Source organism: Eschrichtius robustus, chromosome 12 (genome assembly GCF_028021215.1).
Source record: "Eschrichtius robustus isolate mEscRob2 chromosome 12, mEscRob2.pri, whole genome shotgun sequence".
Classification (NCBI taxonomy): Eukaryota; Metazoa; Chordata; class Mammalia; order Artiodactyla; family Eschrichtiidae; genus Eschrichtius; species Eschrichtius robustus.
In genome coordinates this window covers 17,490,804-17,509,286 of record NC_090835.1, presented here as the reverse complement: position 1 = coordinate 17,509,286, position 18,483 = coordinate 17,490,804, and the positions used below count along the sequence as shown (strand labels likewise).

At 44.1% G+C, this 18,483-nt stretch overlaps 1 protein-coding gene across 1 annotated transcript in view; it reads right to left on the bottom strand.

Moving 5' to 3' along the window:
- Positions 1-18,483, bottom strand: part of PDZRN3 (PDZ domain containing ring finger 3) — a 243,455-nt gene that overhangs the window by 139,598 nt on the left and 85,374 nt on the right. The window lies entirely within an intron of this gene.

Genomic DNA, 18,483 nt, shown 5'->3' with positions numbered 1-18,483 from the left:
CTGTATCTGTAATTTACACAACTGCTTTGAAAACTGGCTTCATATTCCACCAGCAAGATGATGTAAAGTTTCTGCAATGCACTTTGCTAAAACTTTCTGTGGACCAAAATATCTGCCAGCATCAAAATGATAAATGGGTTAAGACAAAAGCAGTTGACCTCACAGACATGACTAAAGTAAGTTTCTTTGATGTGGGATATCATATAGATAGAGCAACTATAAGACTGAGGTTTTCAGGTCAAAGCAACAGAAGATGAAAACAGCATAGTGGATCCTCAAAATATTAAAAATAGAATTGCCATATGATCTGGCAATTCTACTTCCGGCTATATACCCAAAAGAATTGAAAGCAGACTCTTGAAAAGATGTTAGTAGATCCATGTTATAGGAGCATTATTCACAATAGCCAAAAGGTGGAAGCAAACCAAGTGTCCATTGGTGGGTGAATGGATAAACAAAATGCGGTATATACGTACAATGGAATATTATTCAGCCTTACAAAAGAAGGAAATTGTGACCTGTCCTACAACATGGATGAAGCTTGAGGACATTATGCTAAGTGAAATAAGCCAGTCAGAAAAGGACAAACACTGTATGATTCCACTTCTGTAAGGTGCCTAAAGTAGTCAAATTCACAGAGACAGAAAGTAGAATGGTGGTTGCCAGGGGCTGGGGAGCAGGGAGATTGGGAATTGTTGTTTAATGGGTAGAGTTTCCATCTGGGATGATGAAAACGTTCTGGAGATGGACACCGGTGACAGTTGTGCAACAATGTGAAACGTACTTAATGCCACTGAATTGCACACTTAAAAATGGTTAAGATGGTACATGTTATGCTATGTATATTTTAAGACAATTAAAAAAAAAAAGGAGTGAGGTGTACCTCTGCAGTGAGGTTCCCAGCAGGAAAAGGATGCCATACTTAAGACAAATCAGGTTGACTTGCAAAGTAGGTATCGGGGGACCACAAGGACCAAGAGCAGTGACTAGGACCAAAGGAGAGCACGTCCTACGCAACGTTCCTTGAGAGATGCAGGGCGCTTCCCTCCACAGCTGCAGCGCGCTTCCCTCCACAGCTGCAGCCAGCCTGACATAGCCTCGCAGTGGGAGGGTGAGGAATGAGTCCCCAACCCCATTTTCCTTCCTCACTCTGATATCCTGCAGACCTCCCCATGGCCAAAGCCACCTAGGAGCCAGGGAGCTCTGGAACTGCTGAGAAGGTTCCCCGAGCATAGAGCAGCGGGGCGGAAAGAAGGGATGATAAGAGACAGCCGGGGCAGAGATGAGGGGCAGTCCAGGGGACTTCAGACTGATCTGTAATGTTTCCAGAATTCTCAAGAAGAATGTGGTCCTGTGCTGCTTGTACAGTTCAATGTTAATATGAAAATAGGTAAACGTCATCATTGAATTTGATTTTATAAAATGGAGAGACCTCTAGCTCTTACAAAACTGAATTAGGTAGCCCCCGCCCAGGCATGTCCTAGGAGCCCTAAGGGAGCAGTGTTACAACAGAAGAAGTCTCACATTATGTCAAGCTATATCTGTATCAGTGGTTCCCCAAATGTGGTCCCTGGATCAGCAGCATCATATCACCTAGGAACGTGAAAGAAACAGACTTGCAGGCCTGACCCCAGGCCTACGGAATCAGAAACTCTGGGGCTGGGTCTCAGGGAGAGAGTTGTACGGGATATGGTAGGGTTGCAGTTCAAGGACAGATGTTGCCGGAGCCTGTGAGCCAGAGCTGCCATGTACAGGAGTACAGGCTGTACACTGTACAACTGAAGGAGATGCTATTCACGCAGCTAGGATGAGAAGAATGGTGCCTCCTAGGGGTGTGCAGTGCAAAACCTGCACACTATACCTGGCAGTCCTTAAAACGGTGGGAAACTCACAGAAGGGTTTTAAGAGAGGGAAGACACGATCAGATTTGTCTGTGAAAAGGTACTGCTGGCACTGGGGTTACCTAGGAGAGGGGCAAGGAGGAACTACATCCAGCCACTCTGTCCCATGTATATCCTTGAGGTTGTTTATGAGCTGCATTAAGAGTGAACTAAAGTAAAGACATCTTAAATGGAATTCAAGTTGTCTTTAGAGCCAAACCTCAAAATCAGACTACAAGATACTTGGGTCTAGGTAAGCAGACGGACAGGGGAAAGACAAAGGAAGACTATGAAAGACTTCAGTTTGATTTAGCACAGAGAGAGACACAAACACAAAGAGAGAGAGCAGGGAGGGGTGGGGAGAGAGGGAGGGAGGGAGAGAGAGAGAAACTGAGGGGTGAGAGATAGGAGGAGAGAGTCGGGGGGAGAGGGAAAGAGAGGGAGAAGGAGGGAGGGAGGAAGAGAGAGAGAGACAGAGAGAGAGAGAAAGAAATGGAGCCAGAGAAGAGGCAAGCAGGTCTTGGTGAGGACGACATGAGCTACTGGGCAGGCAGTTTGAAGAAGCCTGAAGCCAGAAGCCAGGGTGCAGGTCTAGCTGGGGATACTGATCTGAAAGCCGTCAGCACCTGGATAGTAGTGAAATTACAAGCACAGATGAGATGACTTGGAGGGAGTATGTAAACACTGGAAAATCTCTGCTGGGGACCGAGCCCTGGAGAACCTCTACCTTTAAGCAGAACGGGCTGGTGAAGGTGTGTGCTGCACCTAGCTTGGAAGCTAGGGGACCGGAACAAGCCAGCAGGGACACAACCAAAGAACCCTTGGTAGGGAAGAGTCAAGAACTTAATTCTAGAGAGGCGTGTCAGCAAGAAGACAAAGAAGGAGACAAGCACGGGGCAGCATTGCCCATGAACTTTGTCCCCCGGGAGTATCCTTCTGTGGTCAGTGTGCCTGCAACCCCATCAGGCCCCCTCACCCCTGCTCAGCCTCAAGGAAGACTTCACGCTTCCGGACCGCAGGCACAGCCGCCCCCATTCCCCATTGTATTTCTCATTTCTGAGGAGCTAGAATCAGCTGAGGGAAGATTCGCCAAGCTTCAGAGAGTCACAATGTGCATCTGGGAGAGGTGGGCTGGCGGATGGCACCGGATTAAAAAGTCGCTGGGTTCGCTCACTGCTCTGCGGTCTCTGAATGGTCTCTAGCACGGCAGTGTGGAATCAGGAACTCCATCGCATGACCTAAAAACATGCGTGTCTCTCCGAAAGGACTTTGCACCTCCTACAAGACACTGAGGGGGGATGTAGGGCAGTTCTAGAGGGTCTGGGACTCTAGAAAGCCTACCATTCACTAGGAGCTTGCTGGAATCAATGATCACATGCAAATCTGCTTTAGGTCTGAAGTATTTTTCATATTGCGTGGCCACTGTTCATGCAAAAGTTTCTACCACTTCCACCCTGCTACCTCACCCCTCTCTCCAACTAGACTGGAAACTCCTTGGAAACAAAGATCACCTTACTCATCTCTGTATCCTTACTGCCCAAGGCACAGCTGCCATGCGGCAGTAGACCCTCAAAAACATTTCTTAAATAAATGTGACGGGAAGAATGATTTGTACAAGGGTTGGTCAAATGTATACCTCTTCATTTATCTGAAGTTCTAAGACTTAAGTGTGTAAAGTAGGGTCGACAAACTCAGCCTGTAAGCCAACTCTGGCCCATGTGCAGTTTTTATAAAGCTTTCAAGCTTTTAAAATGATTGGAAAAAAATATTTTGTGTGTGATGTATGAAATTACATGAAATTGAAATTTCTGTGTCCATCAATAAAATTTTATTGGAACCACAGCCATACCCATTTGGTAATGTCAACGGCTGCTTTGGGGCTATTTCAGTATTGTTGGGTAGTTGCTACAGAAATGGCACGGCCCCAAAAGCCTATAATATTTATTCCCTGGCCCTTTATCGGAAAAATTTGCTGACCCCTGATATCCAGCAACACTAAATGAGGAGATAAACATTAATATATTCATCAGAATATGAACTTCCTGACAAGTAGAGTTCCTTTCACTTTGAGACTTTCCAGTCACTGGCATGAAAAGAAAAGACATCTGAACATGAGGCACGAACATCAAAACATCTCAGCAGTGCAGGGCAGCAGGCCCTGGGCTCAGAAGGGCATGCGTTTAATCAGTGTGCTATGGTAATGTTTAACAGGTTACTTACTTTCTAAACCTCAGTCTCCTCAGCAGTAAAACAGACACAAAGATAAGACCTCTTCTCAGGTAGTTGTTCGAAGAATCAAATAACACGGTGTATCTTTACCTGTTAACCTGGTATCTAACATCTACTAAACATGTGATAAAAAGAACTATAATACTTTTCCTCATTGTCTTTGGAGGAATGCTTCACTTTGTGGAAAATGTGCTCTTTGATATGTGTCTCTGACATGAATTATTCATATCAGACTGCAGTTTTTATGTTTAATGATCATAATATGAATTACTACTCTAGAACCTAGCTGCTAACTATGAATTCACTCAAACCTCAACCACGGGTGTCTATACGAACACTTAGATTCTTGTGATAGAGCAAGATGTTCTAGCCAATGAAATACGACAAGAAAAAAGCAATAAAAGGCAAGAGATATTTGAAAGAGAGAATTAATTCTCATTATTTAGACATGACATGATAGACTTCAAAAAAAAAAACCACCTTAGAATAAACCTTAAAACTGTTTAAGTAGTTATGAATTACAAAAGCTATATGTATGTGTGCATATATATGGATACATACACATATGCATGCATAAAGATATGCATATATACACATATATATATATACACACATACACAAATATAAAGTATCAAACAGCAAATGAAACGTGTAGTGATTCTCTGCAGAAAAACACAATGTTTTACTGACATGTACAAAAGAATGTTATGCAAGAATATGAATTATAACACTTCAAATCAGTGAAAAATAAGACCACAGAAACAGAACAGTTGGTTAAAGGTCCAACGAGAAATCTGGTGGCATAACGACAGGGATGGAAGGGCTTAAAACAAACCTCAATCTCAGGATTACACAGCGGGAACAACACAGCCCTCCCATTGCTCAGATGTTGGCCGGTGCTTTCTTGAAGCTGCTTTCATTTAGGAGTGAGCAAATGCAACTGGCAGAAAGGAAGTATGAGGCTTTTCAAAAAGCAGCAGGAAATGAACAAGTAAGGAACACATTCACTGAGATCCTGGCAAAGGATCCAACGTGTTCTGTAAAAGGAGTTTGGAGCCTGTGAGTCGATTCATTGGACTTAAAACCCAGGACGGGATAGTTTCAGTATTGTGAACTATATCTTTCGGGCAGATACCAGAGGGCACGCTTACCCTTCACTGGAACCTTTCTGTTTACCAGACACTTTTATTCTGGGAGTCTGGGAAACATTTTTGGACTAGAAGGGCTGATTTTTAGTTTAATATAAAACACTGCAAAAAGAAGACAGGGCTAGATACCACCATCCCTTCTTATAGTCAAGGATGCAAATGTATCAAAAATGTTGGCGACTAGAAAACAGTCAAGCTGGGAGACCTAAAAAAAATGGAAATTTAAGTAAAAGTAGAAGTATGTACATATTTTTCCTTCTTATAATACAGAACTCCTTTCTCCTACAGATATTCAAAATCAGTCTTCAAAAAAAGGCTTAAAAACTTCAGTGATGCGTACTACTGCCAGTAGCCTAAAAGAAATCACATGGAGATTCCAAGTTTTCTCTGATTAACAAATTAGCCCCTCTAAACACACCAAGTTCTGAAAAAGCCATGACCTCCGAAAGCAGGCTGTGACCTCCATGGGCCACTCATCGCAGGCGGCCAGTGCTGGCTGCAGTGTGGTCAGGTGTGCCCTTGGGGATCAGAAAACCCCTTTATTAAAAATGAAAGAGAACTTGGTCTTCTCTTGTTGCTTTGATGTGAGATCAGCAATTTCTAATAAAAGGGATTTTTTTTTTTTTCTTCCTGAACAGGGCTACAGAACCAAAATCTGAATTTAGAAGGGTATGTTTTCACTGGCAAGCTCTAGTTTAATTAATTTCGATTTATAAAGGAATAGCAAAGGTTAGTGACACTGCTACCCAGGCATGCAAATTCAAAGTGAACATAACCCTAGTTTACATTTTGGGAAAATAGCCAGCGTGTCTCGGGAGGTGAAATGTACCAGAGAGGGACAAAAGTTATGTGATTTCAATAATGTTTTTTTAAAGAAATGTTACCTCCTGTGGCAGATTCGAAAGGTCTCTTCGTGAAACCTTTTTGGTGGTCTGCATGAGGTTGCTCTGTTAAAAGCAGAGCAAATAAATTAGCATTCATTAATTTTATGCATAGCATATTTCAGCATTTACAACTGCGATGCTCTTTTGAGGGTTTCCTTGCTCAGAGTTATGACTCTGTTAAATCTTTTTTTTTAAGAAAAAGAATGTATATAAAGGCAGAGGAACATCATGTTTTATGAACACATGTCAGGTTCTAAGGAACCAAGCCCCATAAAAGACCACTAAGGAAATATTTGGAGGCAGAACTTCAAAACTTCTCCTTCCTTCTGTTTTCCCACATTTGGGAGTGGAGAGGGGTGGTGCAATGTGGTCAGTTATAGGCATTCATGAAAAGGCTGAATCTCTTTCATGTTTATACAACTGAACATATGTAATAAAATAGAGAAAACACTAAAGCCACAGAGGCAGCTGCAGAATCTTTATTCAACTGATCGTGAAGAGATGTGAAGCTCAAAGTAGTCTTTACCAATAACCTTGGTCACTCATTTTGAGCAGCTACTCTACGTGAGTCCCTCGTATCCAGATTTTTCCCACCTCTAGACTTAGGCGTGATGTTGCGCCCCCGCTGAAGCCCTCTGCTCCCCACTTGTCACTTGGCTAACTGCAATTTATTTCTACATCTCAGCTTAAACATCACCCCCTCTGAGAGGCCCTCCCAGATCCGCCCCTCTCACTTGGGTCATCCTGTTTATTTCCTTCAAAGCGCTTAGTGCAGCGTGCTGTCGTTATGTTTGCTTATTTTCATCCTTTCTCTACTAGACTCTGAGCTTCCTGAGGGCAGAGACCCTCTATGCCAGTAGAGCACAGACATCATAATGTCATGGTTAAAAATGCAGGTTTTAGATGTGGACCGTTGGGTTCCAATCCCAACTCCACCATGCACTAGCTGTGTGACCTCGGCAAGTTACTTAACCTCTCTGGGCAATGATTTCTTCCTCTTACGTGGAGATAGGGTTAAGAGTACCTACCGCATGTTTTCCATGGTTAAAATCCAATGTGATGATGCAAGTAAAGCACTTAAAATGACCCCTGGCACATAATAAGCACTTCATAAATGAGCGCTATTATTATTTGCCACTGTATACCTAGTGCCAAGTACAGCTCTCATGCTAAAAGGTGCATCATAAATACCTACTAAATTGATACACTTTAATATAATTATATCAGAGTACTCTCACAACAATCCATGAAGTATCTCTACACCCACTTCACAAATAAGGGATTAGAAAGATTAGCAATGCCTTTCTCAAAGTCTCACAGCACTCTGGAAACTTCTATCTCCTGAGCCCCAGCCCCACCAGCATAAACTGAGGACATTATCTCCACTGTGTTTCTCCTGAGAGGATTTCACATCCACGTGAGGTGGGCAGGGGTGGTCAGAAACAAAGTACATACACAATAAGCCTAGTAAGAACCAATCTATACTCATGAAACAATGTTTATTTGATTACAAAAATGGTGTGATGTGGATGCTCTCCTGTCCGGTCCTACAAACCCTCTGAGCCTCAGTTTTTACCTTCTGTGAAATGGGGATAATAGAAGTGAAAGGAGATAATATATGGAGAAGCCCCTGCACAGGGTCTGGCATTAATCAGGTGCTCAAGAAAAGGCAGCTTCTGCTACTCACTTCCTTCTCCTTCCCAGAGGATGTGAACCAGTAAATGATTTCTAAGGCCATAAGTTACACTTTATCCTAGATCTCATTAATTCAATGTTGAGAAACCATCAGAAATAGCTATTGTGCTTTCAAAGAACAGGGCGGCTAGAATGCTGACGTCCTTGAATTTGCAATAGATACTATATGAGGTTGGGCTATTCTTCCTAAGAGTTTCTAAGCTCTCTTAACATATAATATGAAGAATCAAAAATCCCAAATCTGGGGGCTTCCCTGGTGGCGCAGTGGTTGAGAGTCTGCCTGCCAATGCAGGGGACACGGGTTCGAGCCCTGGTTTGGGAAGATCCCACATGCCGCGGAGCAACTAGGCCCGTGAGCCACAACCACTGAGCCTGAGCGTCTGGAGCCTGTGCTCCACAACAAGAGAGGCCACGATAGTGAGAGGCCCGCGCACCGTGATGCAGAGTGGCCCCCGCTCACCGCAACTAGAGAAAGCCCTCGCACAGAAACGAAGACCCAACACAGCCAAAAGTAAATAAATAAATAAATTTTAAAAAAAAAATCCCAAATCTGGGGCATAAAAAAAAAAATCATACATTCTGAGATATCCTTAGAATTCTTTGACTCATGAATAAAGCTGTTTCAGGGAAAGTGGCTGTCTTTCTTTGATCTATTTAAAGAATCTGCCCACTCCTAATATTAGAAAGATTTTTCTTTTTTTTTTTTACCAGAACTCTAGTTAATGGGGACTCAGCACTGGTACAAGAAAGACAAGGAGAATCCTAAATAATCATGGTTCATGTCATGTCCCAGACCACACAAGAAGACCACTTGACCTAGAAACCCAATGACGGAAATAAACCCCCGTTTACCCGGGTCGGGCAAAATGCAAACAACAGACGACTCTCTTCCCATGATGAGCAGAGGGGTCAGGCTCCATTCATGAGCCATCCTCGCAGGCAGCGTCCACAGGCTTATGTCTGCACACAACTGACCCGGACAAATCACTCATGCTGACTCAGAGCTATGAAGGTCAAGGTCAAAGGGCAGCGGGCTCTGGGGTCAAGGACCACCCACCACAGACTAAAGAGGCCGCGGGCAAGACCACTCATTACTGCTGTGGTTGGTTGCCTTGGATCCCTCCTGGCCTAGACTTGCCTAAGAAGCAGGTATTCTTTAGCAGCAGATTTTAAAACCTGCTGGTTAGGGGCTTCCCTGGTGGCGCAGTGGTTGGGAGTCTGCCTGCTAATGCAGGGGACGCGGGTTCGAGCCCTGGTCTGGGAAGATCCCACGTGCCGCGGAGCGACTGGGCCCGTGAGCCACAACTACTGAGCCTGCGCGTCTGGAGCCTGTACTCCGCAACGAGAGGGGCCGCGTTGGTGAGAGGCCCGCGCGCCGCGATGAGGAGTGGCCCCCGCTTGACGAGACTGGAGAAAGCCCTCGCACAGAAACGAAGACCCAACACTGCCATAAATAAATAATAATAAATAATAATTAAAAAAAAAAAACAAAAACCTGCTGGTTAATTCTTCAAACACCCACTCCTGCTTTCTAGCCAGTGTGTTGAGAAGGTGAAACTGAATGACCTCCCTTCTGAAGGTCAGGGAGGCTTGCTAAGGAGTTTGCAGACTACTGCTGAAGAGAAAAGCATTTCAGTGGGAATAATGGCCAACAGGGCAAGCAGCAAGCAATTATCAATAAGGATTAGATAAATGCAATACGCAGGAGAGCTCTTGTTAAAGTTAGACAGGATAACGTGGCCCCGACGTTACTCCAAGGAGGGGCAGAGATGCAGGAAGGACGCAGATGACTCAGAAAGCTGACCACCTTTCACATATAATCGTGAAGTAATGTGGACGATTCCAAATTCTGCTGATTTAAACCTTCAATGCCATTCCTCACTCTATTCCTGGCTGCACTCCTAATTTTATTCATAGCATAAGCGGGCCATGCAGCGGGGATCAAAACAAACAGCAGAAAGTAACAAAACGAAGCCATTTTCACAGACCAGTGAAATAGCATGGAACAGAATGAGGATTTCGCGTGGGACTGGGGACCGTAAAAGGGCTGTACGTCCTGCACACAATCTGACGCTGAGGCCATCAGTGCCTTTTGGAATAGAGAGGAAGAGGGATGGCCATGAGGAAAAGTGGATATTTTTAGTCTCAAGAACCTTTTTGAAACAAACAGCTGATAGGAATTGCTTTAAAACCTTGTAAGAAAGAAACAGCTAACCCAAAGGGAGAGAAAACTTTCTGACCAACCTATGGTTCACTAAAAGAGCTCTAGCAAGAGTAATACACACTTAAAAATATGTAAGAGCTTTTTGTTTTGTTTTATGTCCCCGCGGCTAGAATGAGGGCTGCGGAATTAGGATTTGGACCTGGGGTCCATGAGTGCAAATACAAACTAAGCACCTCTGCTGGAATGAATTATACACAGTGACTTTCTACCTAAACTGGGCCTCATTCATTATCCTACTAAACGAGGACTTACAAACCTTACACACGTGACCTGAAGGGCTGCTGGGAGCTCTGATTCCTTGTTCAGGACCCGTAAGGCAGAGACCTTGGAAGGGCTCTGATGGTCGCCTCTGGCCCTCGCCACTGGCAGGTCAAAGCGCTCATCCAAGACATTAAGACAAAACTGAACTGAGGCCAGGGCACAGACCCATCCCTAGACGGGGATGCAGACAGGTGGCCTGTGGTCTCCGCTGCGTGCTCTTCACTACACTGAGTCCCCACCCTCCCTGTTATCTCACACCCCTGCTCGTCTGCAATGCCGCCTCTGGTGCCCGTGGCCCCTCACCTCACCCAATACCGCTCAGACAGTCCATTTCCAATTCAAGCCAGCAAATGCTGACTCGGTCCTCTGCAAAGCACCTTGTTAATAAGCAAGGGGGCTTTAGGGATGGGAAGTGGAAAAGGAAGATACAGAAACGGTATGACAGAGCCTGTCCTCAAGGGGATGGCAAGGCGTTGGCTGGGAAAATAAGAAATCTTTCTTTTTTAAAGATGCCTAGGTCTAACTATATCATCTTGATGGTCTTACTCATTAATTCTCAATTAAAAAAAAAAAGGAAAGGAAAAAACAAAGAAGAAAAGAAGAAAAGGGAGAAAAGTGAAAAGGAAAAATGCAAGAAATGAAATGAAATAAATGGGGCCTGGTCCTGACTTTCCTTAGGGAACCTGGGCTGCTTTCTGGTGATCACATCACTCTTTTCACAAGCCAGCTGGTCTGCCTTCCTGTCTATATCACATTAAAAATGAGAAGCAGAAAGAGAGAGGAAGTGGAAGGGGGAGATTTGTACTCAAAATCCAACGGTACGGAGAAGACCGGAAAAAAACACAAAACATAAAATTGTAGATGTGTGAACTCCCAAGTACAGTTTTGGGCTCTAAAGAGTAAAAGAAAAGCACCTGATGCAGTGACCCGTCTCTGTTCTGCTGGGAGAGTCACGGACATTGGAAAAGATTTGCATTATAGCCACTATCTGTTCTTTAAGACAACAGGAAAGTAAAGTAATATACTTTATGAAGAGTTTGATCAAACTGGTACTATTCAGTGCACTCCTGGAGAAAGTTTTCATTCATTTCCTGACAGCACAAGATCGGAACTGCCATGCTGCCTCAAGAACTGTTCAGGCCGGAGTGAATTAATCAACAGGTGAAAATAAATGTTTCTCTTTGTGTGTTTGTTTTCTCCAGACACAGGAGTTCAGAACATCAACCAAGCTGGGTTGTCTAAATCCTGCCACTTCACTAGATGCTCTAAATTGGGCAAGTCATTTCATCTGTCTGTGCCTCAGGCTCCTTATGTGTAAACAGGGGAGAGTAATAATACCCTCCTCATAGAATTGTTGTGAAAATGAAATGAATTCATGCAGCACAGCAAGCCCTTACACCAAGGCCTGGCACATAAGCTCTGTAAGTGTTAGCTGTCAACATCATCATCATCATTATTAGCATGACTTTACTTCTCACCCTTTCACTTAAGCATAATTCCTTAAACGTCTGATAACCACCATGAAAGCCTAATGCAAAGCCACAGAACACAGAGTCTCTTTACACTCTGGGGGTCAAATTTTGGCCTCGCTGCAGTGGTTCTGTTCAACCATACTCCCTACCAGCCTGCAGTGAACTTGGAAATGCTGGAACAATGACCACAGAGATGTCTAGAGAGGTCTGGTTCTTTTACTGGGCACAGTGTAGACACTTTTTACAACTTAATACTCGTGCAATAGAAATTAAGTGGTTACATAAGACCTCTACCAAATGACAAAAACATGATTATTTATTGGTTCACTACAAAATCCTTCAGAGAAATGGATGCTATAATTGAGAACTAGTTATTAAGAATCAATAACCTCAAGATCAATGCCAACATAGTCATGTTTTTATGAAAACCAAGGTAATTCTTAGTTCCTTGAGAATTAAGGAAGAAATCAAAATAATCATCAAAGTGATCTTGTAAAAAGTCTTGATATACCAGGTTATGCCAAATCTGGGTCTAATACAAGAACCAAATGGCCTACAAAATTGTAGGTGTCGTTTAAAGCAGCATGTAGACCCTTAAATTGTAGTGAGAAAAATATAGATTAAATGTCACTTTTTAAAGTAAATTTAAGCCAGAAGTCTTAAATTTATTTCTTGGGGAGAAAATCATGGATATCTTTGATTTATAATCATTTCTTATACACCTCAAAATGTAATCAATCAAAACTTTGGAATTTTAAGGAAGAAATGCCATGAATTCACTGACTGGACCAGGGTATCGACTGACACCACTTTTGTCACTGTGCTTGAAAAATTTAGCAGGTTGTGATGAAGACCAGATAAGGGATATCGCTTTGAAGGGAAACAAGTCAGGGAAATGCAAAATTTTATTACTGGACTATAATTGTTAATTGTCTTTACTCGATCAAGAGTGCTGATTCTGTCCCAAAATATGTTTGGTAATGAATTATCCTGTTTGTTTTGGACCAACTGAATCCTGCCTTTTCTCTTGATTTCTCCATTGTTAGCTTTATGCCCTATTCTATTCATGGTACTACTACAATGTTCCTCCATTCATAATCTCTGTCATTACCATGTCTGCCTTTGTTATCCTGAGGATGACTTGGATGTGTATCTATCCCCCCACCCACTCAGTGGATGACTGTGGGGGCTGAGGTTCTTGCCTGACCCAGTGTCCCAACCCCCTCCCCGAAGGCCGTTTTTCATTAGTTGAGGACAAAGCTGCATTGTCAGTCAAACAGATAGCCTCCCTGTAAGGAGGCACCCCTCTTCTTCAGTCAGGGGTGTGCAAGGGGTTACCTTTCCTTGCTAGAGCCAAACACATCTCAAGGCCCATATGTAGCCTCCAAACTTCTCAATGCCATACAGAGAAAATATACATGCTGGCTCAGTGAATCCAGTCAGCCTAATGTCTAGACTGGGTGTTGGAAACACTTGAGGTCCCCTCAGGGAGCAGGCAAGAACAAGGAGGAGAGAAAGGAGCTCAGTGCACACATTCTCCCTGAGTGAATCCACCACCCCTCAGCTCCTGCTGGCTGTTGGCCTTGCATGGAAGAGTGGGGCAGATACAATGTTTCCAGACAGTCTCAATTTTCAAATAAAGCCAGAAACCCAGACTTCTCTGTAAAAATCTCTTGATTTTTAAATGTTGGCAACAAATTCCAAACATTTTTAAACACAATGGTCAATAAGCCAAACACTTCTTTTAGCCACATCCAACCTACAGACTGCCAGTTATGGAGATGAGTGCCCCAAAAGGTCAGGCAACCTGAGTAATCATTTCCATCTGGACAGTATTTGCAAAGGACCAACAAATAATGAGCACCTACCATGTGCCAGGCACCATGCTAACTGCTTTCCATGAGTCATCTCATTTTGAACCTCATTACAAACTGACTGTAATATCGTTACCCAGGTTGAAGAGATAAAGAACGACGCTTAGGAAAGTTCAGACCTTGTCTGAGTTTTGATAGCCAGGCCGGGGCAGGGTTCGAACTTGAGTCTGCATGACTTTAATTTAATTAATTAATTAATTTATTTTTGGCTGTGTTGGGTCTCGTTTCTGTGCGAGGGCTTTCTCTAGTTGCGGCGAGCAGGGGCCACTCTTCATCGCAATGCGCGGGCCTCTAAGTCTGCATGACTTTAAACCCTACCTACCTCCCACTGACCCACAGGATCCACCTAGAAACAATAGTAGAATAAAGCAGACCTTGCAGGAGGGGCTTACTGTGCCCTGGGGACACAGCTGAGGTGGCATACGGATGTCTATGTTATTTGTTGGGTATACACTACCAAGCCTGCTGGTTGTGGGTCAGTGGTTTAACGCGGTCACCTAAATAGGGACAAGTAACAGTGTAATTGACCACGTTTCAAATTTATGATTCAGCCCTTCAGCGTGATGATTGCTGGCTGGTGTGCTTCTGGCCAGAGGAGGTCAGAAATCTGGCCCCTAACTAGATTTGCAAGCGAAATCCCTCTTAATAATAACAATAGCAACAACAACAATAATTTTTAAAAACGCAAACCAGAAAAATTTTTTTAGAAGCCTTTACTCAATGACACTTCCTTATAGCTCGAGGTTTCACATTTAACAAATTGATTTTAATCTCCTTATTTCAACATCAAAGAAAGAAAAAAGGTTCAACATCAAATGGATCAGAAATGAAGTATTTTACAAAAAAATTCCAGTAACCTCATGCAGCACTCTTTCCTAATTACATGAACTTAATCAAGTTTCCATATTCCCTTAATGCTTACTTTTGGCAAAAATTAAAGCAAAAGCAACTGAATCCAAAATTAGTGCACAAGCCAGCTGCGGCTTGTATTTGCCTTAATTTGACTTGACAATAGAGCGATTGTGAAGGATATAGCTTCCTCCCAAATCTTCCACCTCCACCCTCTCACTCTAACCATTTTCGAGAACAAACTTCCAGTTATTTATATAGAGCTGCACAACTACAAAAGTGTTTAACCATGTATCAATCCACTACCTATCTGCAACTCCAAGTGCAAAAAAAAAAAAAAAAATTGAGAAAACATCTATCCGTGAGATATTATAAACTCAAAGGGCAATTTTTTTATTTAAAAAAAAAAAAAAAAAAAGCCTGGAATTGCGTGCGGCTACATTCCCGAATGCTTTATGTAAGGGGAGTGGCTTACTGGAACTGTCTAGGTGACACGTGCCGCACAGCAGACAAAGTATCCACTAAATGTCCATAGGAACCACCGCTCTCTGTGAAAGAAATGGCTACCTCTGTAGGAGAAGAGGGAAGTTCTCACAAAGAACTTTCTTATACAACGTGAGAAGCCCAGGTGAGAGACAACCAAAGAAATCAGCTACGGAGGGTTCTGCTGGGCACCCCACCCCGCACCTCCTACTCCCTCACTCTGGAACATCCTTCGCCAATATCACCTTCATCTCCTCCGGGTTTCTGTTTCCATGTCACCTCTTCCACAAGGCCTAACCTGACCCAAGAGCACACTTAATGCCGACCCTCCACTCCCAAACTCCCGACCCCATTACCTTCACACTTTATCACAGCACTCAGCACCACCTCACATTTTGTCTATCAACTCATAGTTTATATCCTATTTATGCCCCCAGGAGAATGGCATGTCTATGAGGGCCGGACCTCGGCCTGTTTTTGTTCACTGTCGAGTCCCCAGTATCATACTTAATAAAACAGATATATTTTTAAATAAAGTAATGAATATACAAGTGATAGTTCATTAACAATCACACCCACTAGAACGTGAGTGCCTCAAAAGCAGGGCTCCGGTGTGTCTCAGTACCTACAACAATGCCTGACAAACAGGAACCAATGCCTGAATCAGTGGGTCACTGAAGGCCACTCGCTGGTGTACTGGGCAGCTAAGCCAATTCCACTGGCCAGGCTGCCGTATTCTTCCAAGTTCAGCCAAGTCTCCGGTGGACCTGCAAGATCCCCATCTCCTCTTTTGGATCCTTGGAGGTGGATTCTGCGCCTAGTGAACCTCATCTTTTATGTGCTAATTTTATTTTAACTCTTAAAAGGGCACTGGTGAAGGGTACAGACTCATTCCAGTGGCCTCATGAGACTGGATGTTGCTGGAGAGGAATATATTTATGGGAACCCAGGAGAGACAATGACCAGGTCTCAGGTGGTTCAGAAAATTATGGGCCAAGACTGACAAGGAGTCTGTGAACTTCAAAGCAGGGACTCCTAGGCCTTGCCCGGGCAGCCCTGGAAGCTCCCGTTTTGCCACACTTGTCATGTATTTCCTATTTTTCTCCTCACTTCTTGTAGACGACACCTTTTGACACCAAGGATTCCTGGTCACTCTATGGCAACAAGGGTCAGCACAGAGCGAGGAGTCCATGTCTGTCCCTCCCCTAGCACGTCCTTCAGTCTCCATCGGCCAGTATGAAACCCTTCTAGCTGACAAAGGGCAGCACTGAGGAAATCAATCTTGCCTCGCCGGGTGCAGCAGGCTCTACTACTGCTCAGAGTATCTGCTGCCCTTCCTTGTCCTGGTGATGGCAGACTCACTCATGTCACTCACTAGGGAGATGGACGGGGAGGGAGTGTGCCCCTTCTGAGCAGAAGATTCAGGACCATCACCTGGTTCTGCACCGTGTCTTTCCCTTCTCCCTTGAGACCAGCAACGTCCCAGGTGGTAGTGGGGCACTCCTTCAGCCTGGGTCCTGGAAGGCTGATGACCTGGAAGAGAGCTGCTGCTGGCCGGAGAGGAATATATCACGAGAGCAAGAAATAGACCACTGTTGTTGTAAATTGCTGAGATTTTCAAAAGCTGTTACTGTAGCAAAGCTCAATCTGCGCACAATGACAATGGCTTCACGGTAGTAATTAATTTCCTCACACTCCAATCCCTTCTTAAGACGTGTGAATAAGGTTAACAGTAACCAAAGCTTCCTCTTTCTACGTGGAATGGAGACTAACCAGAGCATCGGTAACGCAAGCGCCCAGCAACAGCAAAGGCCAACACAGTCCATGTATCCGTGCCCCCAACCCTACCCCTGATGCTTAAAATACGTTTGAAGTGAAAGCAAAAGCCCTCGGAAAAAAATGCAAACAGACATACATCCACAGAACTGGCTTCCTGGGGAGAAATTATCTTGTGAAAGTTTCACCTGACAATTCACATGGGCAGATGGTTCCCTACTGGTCCATAACTGGAGTGACTGCACGCTTATAATCTGCATTTCTTCGACTGTCTACTGTTGTTACCTACGGTGTAGCCCTCGCACCTAACGTGCACCTTGAAGGTGATTACAGAACAGGATTTATGATGCACCCACATGTGTGGGACGCGGCACAAACAAGCAAAGCAGACTCCAGCTATGCTGTGGAGTAACTCAGCTCAGGACTTAACTGCGGGGACAGGGAGAATTTACAAGGATATGAACTGGGGGTTTCTCCGTAATTATATATTACGTAACATCACTATAAAAGGAAAAATGATATGATCTAGACAGACTCCCTTAAATACACACAATTTGATAAACGTGACTGAGAAATAAAAGCTACAGGTTTTTTTTGATGCTCATTTGACTTTAAAAAAATCCATGAAAGTACTGTAATTTCTTTCTCTGGGTCACTTTTGCTCATGGTAACCAATACAGATGTTTATGGCACTGCACTCCACAGTAAGCCATTTCTGACGTCACGGCATTTACTATCTTTAATGACTCGCAGGCACCAAGTGTGTACCCCAGAGATGTTTAAAGTTTCATTAAATCGGACTGATTAATAAAATCTCAAGATTCAGCACTCCCTATCAAATTCTCCTGGAGTCCTTTCCGCTTGCCTGCAAGCTGGGGTGCCCAGATGGAAATGGAGGAGAAGTGCCCACAATGGGACCCCAGAACTGAACTGTGTGGTGGTCCAGAGCCGCTCTGACAATCCAGGCATCACTTCTGCCCGGGGGACACTCCGAGGATGTGTTTTGCCAGCATGACAGATATGTGTGTCATTCAGGATCATCTGCCATGCCCACTGAAAAAATACTCAGACACGTCTGAAACCTCTGTGCCTTTGCAAAGATTTCCAGCTGCTTCTAATCCTGAGCACTGAGCACTTATTTTAAGAGACAAAGGTTTCTTTAAGCCAATATCCATAATTTAGAGACTGGAAGGAGGGTCTGTGTCTAGAATGCCACACATGTTCTTCAGCTGTCCCTGTCCTTAAATCTCCCACGATGGCAGGTCTCTACACAAGGAAAACATGTTTTCCACACTCAGGAACCACTGCATCAGACACCAGAAAGGGGATGCACCCAGAGGGAAACAGGGCCATGTGGCCCTACTTCTGCTGGGTGGCAGGGGTTAGAGGACATGGGGGTCTTGATCGCTCCAGGAAACATCTTATGCTTACAGAGAATTTCTCCTATATGACAAGAGTCATTTTCATTGCACAGCATCCCAGGGCCATTGGAGAAGCCTCCCATTGTTGGTGTTAAGACTGGTGACTACATCTGAGAATTCAAGGTGCAGTTACCCGCCCCCCTTTAGTCCTCAAGCACAGAGCAAGAGCCCAGGCTGCCAGGGCTCACTGATGCTGACCGTTCTCACAGCTCACTATTCCTTTCAGCCTCTCCTGCAGTTAACTGAGGTCATGTTCTGGCCCACAGAAGGTGAGCAGAAGCCACGAG